The sequence below is a fragment of the Anoplophora glabripennis genome, unplaced genomic scaffold (assembly GCF_000390285.2).
Source record: "Anoplophora glabripennis isolate ALB-LARVAE unplaced genomic scaffold, Agla_2.0 scaffold777, whole genome shotgun sequence".
NCBI lineage: Eukaryota > Metazoa > Arthropoda > Insecta > Coleoptera > Cerambycidae > Anoplophora > Anoplophora glabripennis.
In genome coordinates this window covers 52340-66418 of record NW_019417103.1, presented here as the reverse complement: position 1 = coordinate 66418, position 14079 = coordinate 52340, and the positions used below count along the sequence as shown (strand labels likewise).

General features: G+C 31.1%; 1 protein-coding gene across 2 annotated transcripts in view; it reads right to left on the bottom strand.

Moving 5' to 3' along the window:
- The window catches only part of LOC108913514, a 43139-nt gene extending 35907 nt beyond the window's left edge, over positions 1 to 7232 (bottom strand). The window contains exon 1 of one of the 2 annotated variants that reach the window (XM_018719069.1): positions 7180 to 7232. The gene's annotated coding sequence lies outside the window, so the exon portion shown is untranslated. Of the gene's footprint in view, positions 1 to 6997; positions 7152 to 7179 lie in introns of those variants that run through there. The other variant, XM_018719070.2, reaches the window with a different exon arrangement.
- Positions 7233 to 14079: the final 6847 nt, after the last annotated feature.

Genomic DNA, 14079 nt, shown 5'->3' with positions numbered 1-14079 from the left:
AGTTTTTTAGTAAGTGTCAAAAATGGCTTGCGTGTATAGCAACTCAGAGTTGATGGATATCGTTTTAATTTATGGTGAAGCAAGACAACATTTGTATTATGGTGAAGTATTTGTGTTATGGTGAAGCAAGACATCATTTGTGTTAGTTCGTAGAAAGTGAGTAAGACGGACCCAAATGTGTTTACACGTGAGTGGATAAAATTTTGAACAATTGCTGTTGCAGCATCGGGTATGTCAAATGATTTTATTATTTAAAAACAAATTAATTTTATTAATAATTAATAAAGGCAAACGCATTTGAATTTGCCGATATAAAATAGGTGCGATAAAATTCTATTTACATATTTCTTTCCTTGCGAAAGTTTTTATCCGTTTTTAGAGACAATATTTTAGGTTTCGATTAAAAGAATGGGTTTACTGATCGGACGAACAGACTACCGTAACTTGTATTCTACGTTACAGACACCACGCCACGAGATGACCTGGATGATTAACCTATGGTGAGGCCCAGAGGCCGTATCTAAAAAGAAACCGATATGGTTCTATGTAATTCTAAAAAAAGGTCACATCAATCAGCAGCAAATTGTCGATATAAAACGATATAAAATTTCAAAACCTAAACACGTTTTGGTTTCATTTAAAAAAATATTCTTGTCGAGGGCCCCCGATCTCGAGAGGCCCGGGACTACAGCCTCTGTAGCCCTCTCTTAATCCGGCCCTGCCTAATGGGGATGATGGGAATAGACAAAGACAACGTACGACAACCATAGATTGCGGTGGGGGTCACTCAATAATAAGGACATTTACTCTGATTTAGGTATAGGTGTAGCAAATACGAGTTTATCTGGAGAATTTATTAAATAGATACCTATATTTGAGTAAAAGTATTCAGTTTTAGTTCAAATACTATTACAAATTAGTAAAATTATCAAAATGCTCAATATTGAATGACAATAATTTCGTCCAATGGATTTACTCCGTAGCTTTCACTAACACCGATTTTTTACAGTGTATAAATGAGATCTCATTGAAAAATAATAGAACAAAAAACGAAGAAAATGCGAAAATAACTAGAGCTCTTAAAAAATATCTAAGAGTAACGTAAACGAAAAGGATATATGTGTCAAAAGTCAAGAATTGCTCAGATAAACATTATTTAAATTAAATTTTTCTGATAATCTAGATTTCTTTGTGTATGTATTTTCTCTTTGTTATCTTAGATAATTGTTTTATCTTTAATACTATTTAAAAACTGGTATAGGTATTCCAAGTTTATCAATTATTTCTTAGAACTTTTTTTATTATTTTATTTTGTTAGAACATTTATTTCAAACTATTTAGAATTTTTTTGTCACAGCAAACATTGCAAGCCAAACATGTTAAAAACGAATAATATTGCAAATTATTAACTTTTCGGATTTACCAGGAAAATTCTTTGTACCTATTAGAAAATGAAAGTAACCTTTACACATCGATGCTAATAATAGTAATAACTGTTTACTTCTAAACAAGTATGTGGAACGTAACCTTAACACCAGCTTTCGCAATGTTTTCATTACTAATTTTTCAATTTCGACCTTATTTGATTACCGTGTACCATCCTCGGAATCCTCTGTTTCGTTTACTGTCGACGTGAATTACACTAATTGAATTCACATTCCCAGCGAATGCTTATAATGTGTAGCGTATGTTGTTACAACCGAAAGTTGCGTAACAAAACAATTTCCAATGAATAGTGAAGGTACCAGCATTAAAATCATTCAAAAGCTCCCTACACGTTACACCGGTGAAAAGAACTAATTATAATAATGCGAGAGTAAATGTTAAGTTTGAATGGCACATTGAATGACTTGATTTCCGAGGAGATAATGGCATGTAAAAACTAATTACGCTGTTGCATAAGTCGATTGTGCATTTCTGTCTTTTTACAACTATAATTTCCCGCATTATTTTCACACGGTACGCGGAGATCTGCTTTATTTTCAAATACTCGTCAAAATTAGCCAAGGCTGTAATTAGATATCTAGTTTTATGGGTGCAAGAACATTGTATATATGAATTGTTTTATAATTACATATTGTGAATTTTATAGAAAGGATTTATTTATTTCCACTAGGTTGCGGTTAAGACAATGACTGGTTTATTCTTCGTTGGTTCTTGAGCTTTAAACCGTATCTTTTATTTTCACATTTGAGCAGCTGTTTCTTTGGAGTAATTCAGCTTAATAAAAACCTCAAATATTATTAAGAATTTATCATTTAATAGTTGATAGTGAGATAATTACTTGAGGTTGGTCTTTGTCAAAGATGATGTTAGAGCAACACGAATACAAGATATATGTTTGAAAGATTACATTTTTATTAAGTTCCAATATGTTAGGTATAGAGAGATAGATAGATAGATTGATAGATAGATATATAGATAGATAGACAGATATATATTTATTTGACCATTGCTTACATGCATTCATACAAATGTGGTATCTCTGAACTATAAAAGAATTTTTAATAAAAGTCACTATACAATCATGTCTACATACATTCCACAATTGCGGTGTATCAAATTACAGTCTGAACTAAATAAATATATTTCTGCTATATAATCTGCGTTCCAAAGTAGACAGGACTTTTCAAAAATAGGTATTTCTAGCGAGACCATCTATTGGCAATTATATGTGATAGAAAGGTAGACTCTTCATTTATGTACTGTCAAAATCTCATGACATTTGGACGAATGGAAGCGGAGTTATTGCGTCTGAAGTGACAGTATGTTTGTGTCATCGGTCCAAAAATGAACATCGAACAAAGAGCTAATATTAAGTTTTGTTTTAAACTTGGTAAAACTTTTACCGACACGTTAATATTGATAAACCAAGTTTATGGTGGTGATTGGTTATCCCATGGTAGAGTTAATGGTTGGTATACACGATTTAAAAGTGGTCATAAGGATATAAATGATGAACAAAATGTTGACCAACCGAAATTCGTGGTCACGCGTCAAAACTGTGCGTGAAATTCATGGAATTGAGATTGAGCATCTCAACGATATCAATTTATCGCATTTTGTCCGAACATTCGAGCTACCGAAAAATGTGTGTAAGGTTTGTTCCCCACAAGTTGACTGCCGACCAAAAATTGCTCAGAATTCGAACGACATCATCAAGAAGGTCAAAAAGGACAAACACGTCATTTACTATATTGTAACTGGTTATGAAACGTGGTATCGTGGTTTTCAATTTGGTCCAGAAACTAAGTGCCAAAGTGACGAGTGGAAGGTGCCAGATAAGCCAACACCCAAAACATCTCGTTTAAAGAAATTAAAAGTGAAGAAAATGTTGATGTACTTTTACGATTCCAAGAGCACAAAGAGTTCGTTCCACCGGGCCAAACCATTAATACACAATTCTATCTTGGCGCTTTGAAGCGTTTGGTGCATCATATTCGGCCTAAATATCGCACTGAAAGAAATTGGCGTTTGTTTCACGATAATGCGCCATCTTATCGAACTGTTAACCACTCCTCGTATTCGCCATTTCAGAAAAATGAGTGTGCTGATGAAATAAATGTATATTTTATGCGATTATTTGATGTTTGTAATGTTATTGGTGCAAATGTAAAACTGTATTGTTAAAAGTTTCACTGTAGTTGTGAGAAATCGTAATGTGACGACATAATTTTCATTAAAAACAATGTTGATTAGTACAACATCTGTACGTAAAATAAATGTAGCATTTTAATGGTTATTCAACTGAAGGTTGAGATTTCAATAAATATTATTTTAAAGTTCATATTATTATTGAGACGGAAACATCAATTAAGTGCCATATAGATCTAACAAGTAAGTAAATTTAATTGAAACTTGAAAACGCCGACTTTTAATGTTCGTAGTTAAACACTAATGAGGTGAGATTAATAGGAATATTTAACTTTTTCATTCGAAAAAATGCTGAAGAATTATATCTTTAATAAAATAATTTTATGAGAATATATATTCTTATATTTATGTACTTTTTTATGTTGTCGGTTACATACATTAGTTACCTACTATAAAGTATATACAGGCTATCAAAAAATTAATTCTCACATAAAATTCAGTAGTGAATTAAATTCGAATACGATTCAGAAGAGATATTTTAGGTTAGGACGTTTTATCCTTAGTTTTTGCCAAGTTTCAGGTAGGTAATTATTTAAATCATTTGTACCCAAAAAATTGGAATGTTCATAACTTCTTGAGTGGTTGAAATAAAAATTTGAAAAAATTTATGAAACCAAATCTAAATATGTACTAAATAAAACCAAAAAATCAGGAAAATTAAAAATGGTTCTGTAACGACCTTAGTGATTTGGTATAGCCCATAAAAATATGAAAAAATTCATATGCATATTCTAAATGTGTAGTAAATAATACCAAAAAATCAGGAAATTTAAAAATGGCCCGGTCACGACCTCAGTTATCACCGTAAAGAAATCAACTCAATTTTTTGTTTAAACGAATCTACACCCAATTGTGTTGAAATAATAACTGTAGTAGATGAGTACTGTTCACTCAGTTATATGTTAGCTAAATAAATCTTATATTGATAACATTGAATAAATATCGAGTTAGCTTGCTAACTGTATGTCAATTTACACTGTTATTTTTTATCGTGTACATAATTTATTATAACAGAATTCAGGTTTTAGATAAGATTTATAAATCATTATTTAGAAATTTTATCAAGTACTACTAAGTACATCTGTTATCAGAATTGTAAGACATGAGAAAGTACGGCTAAAATTTTATAAAACTCGAATAATTGAAGATTATCTTCATATAACTTTCTCCATGATTCAATAACCATGTACATCAAAACATGTGGTTTATAAATTGTTGTTCATTCTAAGTCAGTTTATCTTTACGAAATTGTAACATAATATTATGTATTTACAGATAATAGGTCACTCCCGCATTTACCGATATGTACATTTAAATTCTACTATACTTACAGTTTCATTTTATTGAGTATTTTATTTTTATTAAAAGAAAACATGCGAAATAAATCCCTGGATCTAAATACATTGTTTTCATATTTAGAAGTAGAAGAATTCCCAATATAATCAAATTTAAATCATTGTAAATCAATACTTTTTTTGTATCTTGTTTAATATTTAATATTATTTGGAAATGTTTCCATTGATATGACATTATGTATAAAATTTGGTGGACATTAAGATATGTTTTACAGTTGTAGCATTATAATAGCTCTTAGAATATAATTTCCAGAAGAATTTTTATATGCAATAAGAAAAATGAATTCAGATGTACGTTACAAGGATTACTGAAAACATTAACTTACGATTTCATGCTGTTCTTCATTTGTATTTTAACTACTGAAAATAATAAACATTAGACGTTGTGTCAGAAAATATACTTAAATATGATAATAAATTAATTTTTATTATTTAAAAAATGCAAGGGAGTTTTTATTTTAATTTAAAAAAGTGTTCTAAGAGAGTGGAAGAAATAAAAAGAATGAAGTAAATACCACTTTAAAGTTTCTCTTAGATCTCAAAATAGGCGCCAGAGAGAATGCCAGTAGTTTCATCATTTCAGTATTTCAAAATCATTAAATTATATTTATTGCCATTGAGAAGTTCATGCCTGCGTAATACATAATATGAAGTAAGAAAAGCTACTTCTAAAAAGAACAATCTTAAGAATGTCTATAGATTGTGCCAATTTATAGATATACTGTTCCAAATATAAAATACAAAAATTTGCCTATATGAAATTCTTAAATAATAAATATGTTTTTATTCTTGCTAAAATATGGCACGGTACAATAATATATAAAAGTCGAATTGTAGAAGTGAGTACGAATAAAGAAAAATTAGGATTGGTTTTGCAGGTAAATTTAAGTTGTAATGTAATGTAAAAACCAGTAAGATTTGCTATTAATTCGAGAATAGAATTTAAGACCTTCCACTAATTTGTAGTCTAGCAAAAACTACAATTTCAAAAGTGTGACACATTTTGTATTTTCTAACGATTACGATTTCTGTAAAACCAAAATATCAAGAGAATTGAAGAAAACAGTTACTTGTGGGTTCATAAAAGTCAAACAGTTTGTTAATTTGTTGTTTGTTAATTTAAAAAAATATATATTTACGCAGTCACCATCAAACTGAAACGTAATAAAATAAACTTGATATGATATCTTATTTGAGTTTCTAGTGTAGTTTCAGTATCTTTTCTGTTTATTGGAGTATTTTGCCAGCTGGAAAAACTTAAAAAAAAACTGGTACCAAAACGAACAGTGAAGGGTTGCTGTGCTGTTATTAAATTATTTTTGCTTAACCAAAAATTCACAGCAAAAAATAGATAAATAAAAAATATGCTTGACTATCCCAGTGAAAACATGATGGTTTAAATACCATTAAGATACGTAGTTTTCGTTAACATAATATTAAAGATTGAAAATGCATTGTATTAAGTTCACACGAATTTCCAATCAAACGTTGAGAAAACTTAATAGAACTTATAAGAAATGTTCAATGCACAAGTTAAGTAATACTTACATTTAAAAGATGTAAAAACTGGGAAAATTTAACAAACAAAACTCATCAACATTAATGAGACTTTCGAAAATTAACTAAAATCTTAATATCCCTTCATTAATTTATAACAGAATAACACCTCGGTATAAATATAAGTAAAGGAGATATATGAAAAAATGCTTCTCAGTAATATCTTTAGCACAACAAGAGTATAAATCAACGATTAATATACAAAATAAACAAAAAATATAAATTTTGTTGTAGTCCGTCGAACAGGGTGTTCAGATAAAGTATCATATATTCTACTTATTAAATTATTAATTAAGTATTATTCGTTACTTAACAATATTAATAACATTTTGTTTTTTTTTGGTGCATTGGTTAATTAAAACATCAGTTAATTTATCTTTTTTTCTTATTATTCGCAAATCATCCACTTATAATAGTTTTTCTGAACTCACCCTGTAGAGAGACTTCAACGGTCGCGCAAGTAGCGAATCCCTCAACTGTTAACGAAAACAGGACTATCGAGTCTAAAAATAATACTGTTCCCCAGTTGCCTCCGAATACACCGCCGTATAAACTTTCAATTAACCACTAATCTTTACAACAACAAACAAACTCTGCCGCACATGAGACTTACCAATTATATTCCAACAAGTAGCGGCGAAGAAACACTTTGAATGAACTGTCAGACAGATGCTCAGTCGGAGTATATAGCCGGCCTACATCCCCACAACTCTGTAACCTACATTGAAGCGCTGCTCCCCGACATCCCCCGGCCCCCCAAATCCTCGTGATTATCATTCTGACATTTGACCACTATCACTATCGTACGGAATATTCGCAAAGGTATCCTCTTCGGTTTTACTGCAATTAAACACGCTAGCACTACATGTCTCGAAGGTGCTCTTCGTGTTGGACAATTTCAGTTTCATGGATGAGATATCACGCTTAAATGCCAATTGTGCGAAAAATTAGCGCTATTAGCGCAACGATATGATTAATAACTCCGTAGTATATGAAAAATACTTGTGAGTTCAATTACCTTTGGGTAGACTATTTACATCGCCTCTAATATTATAAATTTGTTGTAGGCATATCTTAGAAATATAACATAACAAACATATACAAGGATATTTCAAAGACTGTAACTTTCGACCGCGTACTCCCGTCATCAAAAAAACGATAATAATATTAACTTACCTTTACAGGCTGCCTAGTTAAATTTTAATGGCGGACTTTCCATGCTAAATCAATAAAAAAGTTCATGTAAACACTTGTTGAAATAAGTAGTGGTTTCCAAGGCCAGGCTGTTATTTAAAAAAATAATATTTTTCGGATTTTTATGTCGAGGTCTATTTATGAGGGTGGACCTGCTATCGGAATTCCTAAACCTATTCTGATGTTCATTTCGGTTCTTATTGTTGGTTCTAAGGCACCTCAGACAACGGTAGTCTTCTGAGACGTTCCTCAGTAGCGTCTGTAAAAATAACTAGTCTCATTCATCTTCAGAAGTGACTTTGCAAATGTTTCGCCGCGACTGAGAGAGACTCTGAAGATGACAGTGAAGAATGGTTCACCATTTGGAAGCACTGGATTGAAGAAGCCACTGCGGAACGTCTCAGAGGGTGGATCTAGGAGTTCTAACAGCGGTTTCGTCACCACAGCGCCTAGCCCGAGAACAACAAGGGTAGGTTAAGGGCGGAAGTGTAAGGTAAACCTGCATCTGGAGGTAATTAGGCATAGTTGAGCCGAGAGCCGTTGGATCTTTATGTTCACGTCATCAACATACATAAATATAAAGGACAAATGTTCAATTATTATTGATCAACTGGAATTAACTAATGATAGAAAAAGACGAGCAATCCCCTTCCTGTGTTGTGCGACAGAGGTTATTAATTGTCCCTTTTGAATGAGAAAGACACAAACATACTGTCGTTCGTTGTGCGCTTAAAATGTAGAAATATTATATTTGACCAGCATCGTGTACTGCGTTCTTCGTTGTCACAGATGGATTTCTTGTGCATTATGTGGTTGTTTCAGTAAATCGAGATTAAGTTTGTTTGGTTTTGGTGGATTTTATAAAATGATGCAAAGAATTACAAAACATGTTTTCATGGCACAAACGTGCCATCACTATTTCTTAAGTGAATACAAACGCTGATCAATCAATCGTTTGAAATCTTAGTTCATACGATTATGCTTGATGACGTGAACGTAAAGACCCAATGGCTCAACTGTACATAGGCCAAGACATAATACCCTGAAAAACCATCCTGGATAGTTTCCTCACAAATCGAACGTTTTCAGTACGAGTTGTCAAATCTCAAGTAGTTCTTTCTGGGGTACCACAAGGTTCTATTCTGGAACCAGTCCTATTTTTGGTATATCTAGCCGACCTCTCGCTAAAGCTCAAATCGCAGCATGCACTATATGCCAATTGATGGAAATGCACTGCAAGATCATCGGACTCTACAAAATTATATTATTTCCATCGAGCACTGGTGCTACGATTGGCTCATCCCACTGAATTTAAATAAGTGTACTGTTATACATATTGGTATAAATAATCCCAAGTCAACATATACTTTCGGTCAAGGTCAACTTATAACAACTGTCGAAAACCAAAATGATTTAGGTGTAGTAATCAATTTCAATCTCACCTGGTATGAACATATTTCCACCGTTGTAAAAAAAGAATTATATTTTAAATAAGTGTTTCCATCTGGAATGCTGTGTGAACATATGGTCCCCTTACCTGATAAAAGAAATTAATCTGATAGAGAGCGTGCAAAGAAGATCCACAAAATGGATCCCCAAATTTAAATCACTTCCATATCAACACCGTTTGGCTAATTTGAAATTACTTGTACTAATGTGAGACGTCTTCGTGATGATCTTATCCAAGTGTACCTACAAGATTCTAAAAAATCATTACAGCTTAACTTTCGTAGACTTATTTAGGTTAAATTTCGATGAACGTTTACGTGGTCATCAGTTTAAATTGTCGAGAGAAAACCAAAACATCTTTGGGTAAAAATTTCTTCCCAAATATTGTGTTCTACCATTGGAATAGCCTACCTTCATCTGTTGTTACTGCCCCATCGGTCAACTCTTTTAAAAACAGGTTGGATGCATGGAGGCATGGTTGGATGCCTGTTTCGCTAGTTGGCTGTGATTTGTATTGTTATTTTGGTATTCTGTTCACATATTTATTTGTTCTTTTTCTTTTATGTTATTTATTTTACTTTTACTTTAAAAGCTGTTAATTGTCATTTTGTACATTTTATTGGACTTGCTAATATGTAATAATAAATATTTTATTTAAATAAAAAAATAAAAAAAATAAAAATTTTATAAAAAATAAATATTTTATTGGACTTGCTATTATGTAATAATAAATACACGGTATTAACTTGGATTCAATTCTCTTAAAATACGAGCGATTTCATTTAAATTTCACAAATAGCTTTAGTTTCTGATTATCCTTAAACGTACTTATACTGATGACACAGTATCGTTACAAAAACGGTCGTACTTCCAGGGCAGGACTTCGTCGTTTTTTCCACATTTTCTTTCTTTCATAACTAAAGGTTTTCAAAAAATTTACTCACCCTGCATATTGCTAAGACAGATTTTTAAAATTTCTCAATAACCACGTTATCAAGAATTCAATATTATTTACCGCTCAGCTGATTTTCGTAACTTGAAATGAACTTCAGGTTTTCATTCATTTCGAACACACTGTAAATTAAAATCGAAGGGTTTCCGGTCATGTGATTATAGTAACTTTTTTTATTTAACACAGGTGTTGATTTTTGTTTGGGTTCTCACTCCCATGATTCCTTGTAACTTCTTCCATCTACACCAACGATTATCTAATACAAACTTGGTTTCAAGAGAAAAACAAAGGAAAATCTTCCGTCTTAAATATACTAAAAAACGAGATGTTCGAAAAGAACATAAATAAAAGAAAAATGTTTATATGAACTTCATTACTAAAATGCCGCTCCAAAGATATAATGCAACATCGTTGAGACAAAAGACAAAAATGTAAGTTAAACAGCCAGACACATAAAAAGTTGCAGGTAGCTAAGAGGTTAAGAATCCCAAAAAATATCCTTTTTTTACATACTTATTTAAGAAATGTATTGCATTCACACAAACATCAAATAAGAAGTATCTGGTTAAAATAATATACAAGAATGTTGTTTCTATACTATATTCATTGTTTGATTTGTGCATCTAAGTACAGTAAATATGATATTTTTTGAGATTCCAAGAAAAGAATAAGCCAATAAAGTTCTGTTATCGGAAAATTTTCCGCCAATGTCTTTCTACCCCGGGTATTGGTGCAGATAACTCCAGGAAAGTGACGCAGGGGTCTTCTTGGAATTCTATCTCAATAAATATTGTATGGACTGTAAATTGGTCTAAATCGTCTTATCAAAGAAGTCTGTGTGTCATCCCAATATATCTGAGACACCTTGTATTATAACGATTATTAGAATTAGTTTTTCTTTTAGATAGAAACTAAATTTCTTGACATGAAGTGAAAATTTATAAATTATTTAATACTTTTAATTAAACTATTCAATCAGTAGTTAGAAGGTTTAGTGACAGTGTCTTTAATACATCATACAATTGTAATACAAAAACTAATTAAAAAATATAAAACTTTTAATCGTTAGTGGCTAATACTGAATCAATTATAGGTACTTTTCAAGGGGTGTGACCAGAAATTTATTAAAAAAGAACCAGCACATATTTGTACATCTTTATTAACTTATAAGGTTTCTCTAATGCTTGCGGTCTTATTTTGATTAAATAAACTACATAATACAATTTCGTTTTGTTAAGTGACATCAGATAAATAATTGAACATGACAGGGAATATTGTTAACTATATAGTCATTTAATTATATACTAATTAATATTAATTAGGTAGTTTCACTAGGCAACAATATTTTTTTTAATTTCAAAATTTTTGCATATACCTAGGTAAGCAATTTTTTATGTAAAATATAAGTAAGTAAGTAAGTAAGTAAGTAAGTAAGTAAGTAAGTAAAATCTTTATTAGTTCACTTTGCATAAGAAATACAAAATACCCTTAGGGTGTAGGACTCGTCAATTATATGTAGTAAAAAATAGTAAAAAGTTAAATATTTAAATATAAGAAGTAATATTAAATATAAAACAAGATGCACACCAATACTAACATTGCTAATAAGTAAACACAAACAAAATAACACAATTACTGCACTGATACATACATACATAGTATAATGACAATAAATCAATATATATTATCTTCAAAAAATTCCTTTAAAGTATAATATGCTTTATCTAAAAGAATTTTATTTAATTTTACCCTAATATCTTTGCACGGTAAATTTCTTATACCTAGAGGTAATTTATTATAAATTTTAAGTAATGAACATGGGACATTCCTTTGAATATAACTATATTTTACAATATTTTCAGTCACTAATGCATTTTTGTTTCTGGTATCATATAAGTGAGATAAGTTAAAATCTGCGAATAAATTTATATTTTGCTTAACAAATATAATTACTTCGATAGCATCACTAGAGTTTCCCCAGAAGACAATTCCATATTTTATTTGAGATTGAACATATGCATGGTATGCTATAAATGCTGTAGGAATATTAATATTTTGAGCTATTACTTTTAAAGCATAACAGTATTTAGCGATCTTTTGACCAACATGGTCTATATGTTTCCAGTTCAAACGTGAATCAATCTTTATCCCCAAAAAGGAGTTGCTATTCTATATGTTATGATGTCATTGCCAGTAGTATGTATAGTCTCATTATCCTCCTTTTGGTATGTAAAGTTGATTATTTGTGTTTTTTCTTTATTTAATTTTAAATTATTTTTATAGAAATAGTCCCCCAGGGAATGCAATGTGGCGGTCACCATTTGTTTTAGGTAATCCTTATTTTTATTACCGATTATTATAGATGTATCATCAGCATACATAATAGTTTTTACATCAACTGTTGAGGGCAAGTCATTTGATATAAAACATACAACAAAGGACCCAATATCAACCCCTGAGGTACACCTCTTTCTATTAATATTACGCTTGACTTTATGAGAGCACCAGTGTCGTCCGTTTCTACAACAAACTGCTTCCTATTCAGTAGGTAAGATTTTATCAATTCTGAGGCAACACCTCGAATGCCATACATTTGAATCTTTTTATTTAGAATGCAACGCTTTGGATAAATCCAAGCATACAGCCATGGTACTATTTTTTTCATTTAGTAATCTTATAATTTCACACAATGCCTGATATATAGCCCTTGTTGTTTTATTTTTCCTAAACCCGTTTTGTGCATCTGTAAGTAGATCATGACATTCCAAAAAATGTAATATTCTGTTATAGACTATTTTTTCAAAAACTTTGCTTTTATACACCGCCTTAACATGGGCAGTTTTAAGATTTTCAGGAAAAATTCCTGTTTTTAATGTTAAATTAATTATGTATGCTAGTGGAATTGATATTTCAGCCGCTGTCAATTTAAGTAATTTAACTGGTATTTGATCTTTCCCTACAGAATTAGTGTTTTTTAAACTCATAATTACATTGTAGACCTCATTTGGGTCGGTCGGAAATAAAAATATGGTGTTATTCGAAAATTGAATGTCTTTTTCAACATTAATATGAATAATGCGATTGACTTGATCGCCTTGATTTGCAAAGAAGTTATTTACATTGTTCAAAACTTTTATAGAGCCCATAAATGTTTACAAGCCACGTGACCACTGAGCTTAAATAACCCAATATTGCACGACTGGTACTGGTACCCCCTAAATTTTGGCGCCACCTATTTTAATGATTCATTCACAATGAACAGTAACAAACCGTTACGCCTACGCTCAAGATAAAGCCAATGGTGATTGGTCGAATAGAATCTTGTGAAATTTAATTGCTAACATGAAGGAAATAAAATTACTGTTTCAAACAAAATAACTGATCACGTGTCTTTTAATCATTTATGAAGGCTCTGTATTACACCTGTCACTGTGTAACTGTAACAATTTTAACAATTACAGCACTATTCGCTCATCAATATGTACATCATACAGTTTTATCTTGTATTTGTTAAGTACATGTTTCTAAAACGTTGACCAGTGTTTAACTGTATTAACCACTGTTACTTGAAAATCCTCATGAAACACCATCAACAATCAACATTGAATTTAAGAACTATTGAGAGCATGTGCAGAACCCGTCTGGTATAGGTTAAAACAGTGGCGGCTCGTCAGGTGACGCAAGTCACGCACCGCTTCACCTAAAATTTCCGTTTGGTTGTGCAATTTAAAATTATTTTGAATTTTATATAAATTTTATAATTTGGGTATAATTCTATATTGAAAATATATTGTCTTTGTTTGTTTAATACGGTGAAATAAACAGAATAGTTGAACGATGAACGCCTTCTAAAAAACATTGTCTTCGTTCGTCTTCGTCAATCTCGCACCATATAACGTATAGTATACACAAGTGACG